Below are 1,619 nucleotides of genomic sequence, written 5' to 3'. Positions count from 1 at the left end.
AATATTCAAGTGGCACTTTTTCAAGATTTCTCTGCCTAGATGTTTGGAGATACACAGTCTTTTCCTCAGCGTGTTTTCTAGGATTGCCAACGGTGCTCATAAAAAACATCACAGTCATCAGCACTTCACAATATCTTTTGTGCTCAAATTTGCCAAATCGTCCAAGAGGAGAACTGGGTGAATAAATCCACAGGGCCATTTTCTTTTTAATGCAATGTATATTTATTGTAAACAATAATATACAAAAAAAAAAAAAAGAAAGAAAAAGGGAAAGGTAAGTTTCACGGAGAGAACAAAAGGTTTGGGAGTGGGAGGGAAACAAGTGAAACAAACAAAACATGTACACAAACCAAAGCTTACCTAAAGACAAAATATGATTTAAATGCCAGGTTTCTTAAGTTACAGAAATACCTTTTTAAAAAGATCTGCTTTTATACAGAAATTGAAGGATGCCATATTATGAGTGCTTTAAGATTTTATTCTACTGACTTCTAAAACTGTTAATATATCTTTTTTTAAATAAAAAAAAAAAAAGTTTGCTGTCTTTTTTAAAAAGCAATCCTCAAAACTCTCCAGCCACAGCAGTAATTAAGATTAAGGTCTGTCAGTGGGCTGATCCCCTCCAGGTAGCCTCCCTCACTCCAAGAGAAGATGCAGAGGAATTATCGATGACACATGCTTGCATTGTTTTTGTGTCAAAACACACACACACATACACACACACACACACACACACACACGATGTAGGGCGGCCCAAAGGTCTGTGGCAGAAAACGCTGCAAATGACTCAGTGATATACTACATTTGCAATCTCTCATTTGTACAAAAAGAGAAACAAGTTTCCAGTTTGTTTTCAACAAAAAGAAAAAAGGGATGGACAAAAAGGCATTTATACAAATCTAGGATGAGGAATCCAAAGAAACTTGCTTTTAATAATAAAAAAAGATTAAAGAGATAAATAAAAAAAAAAAAACTGGTTACAGTTAAGAACATAATTTAACAACAGATGACCATACCCTTTGAGGAAGGCTCCAACAACCTATTTTAAAGAAGGTAAAATTGAAAAAAAATTTTTTTTTTGTTTTAATTAAAACCTCTCCTTACAAAATAAATAATTTTAGCACGTGGAATGTCTTGAAGGTTAACTGCTGGTGTTCAGAGAGGCACAGGTGACAGAGTGAGCATGCATCTGCCTTCCACATGGGGCCCAGGCAGGCAATGGGGGGCAGTGTGCTCGGGCACTTATTGGCTGCTGAAACATTCCCAGAACAGATTTTGTCTCCTTTGCTTGCCTTTTACCTCTTTCTTAAGACTGCAGTGAACAAGCAAAGGCAGGAGGAAATGCACTAAAAGAGAGCGCAAGTGTTTCCCAGCAGCATGGTTTTAAGGCTCAAGGTGTTTTTCTCTTGTTTAAAAATATATATATACGATAAAGCTTACCAAATGCTTCTCTAAACTATTGTTTACTCTCATAATTGCAAAATAAGGCCTTTATTTTTTTTTAAGGCAGCTCCTCCTTGAATCGCAAAGCCTGAGGAATTAAGCAAAGTTAACCCCCAAAACTGATCACATAACACAATTCTTTTTAAAATGTTAATACAACAGGATTTTTTTTTTTT

General features: G+C 35.6%; 1 long non-coding RNA gene across 1 annotated transcript; it reads right to left on the bottom strand.

Moving 5' to 3' along the window:
* Positions 1-203: 203 nt before the first annotated feature.
* On the bottom strand, positions 204-1,613 carry LOC108537449 (uncharacterized). The gene has a single exon (XR_001887817.1). It is a non-coding gene; the product is annotated as an uncharacterized LOC108537449 (long non-coding RNA).
* Positions 1,614-1,619: the final 6 nt, after the last annotated feature.

The sequence above is a fragment of the Rhinopithecus bieti genome, unplaced genomic scaffold, assembly GCF_001698545.2.
Source record: "Rhinopithecus bieti isolate Rb0 unplaced genomic scaffold, ASM169854v2 scaffold_13400, whole genome shotgun sequence".
NCBI lineage: Eukaryota > Metazoa > Chordata > Mammalia > Primates > Cercopithecidae > Rhinopithecus > Rhinopithecus bieti.
Note: the sequence above shows the minus strand (reverse complement) of the source record. Positions and strands in the feature narration are given on the sequence as shown.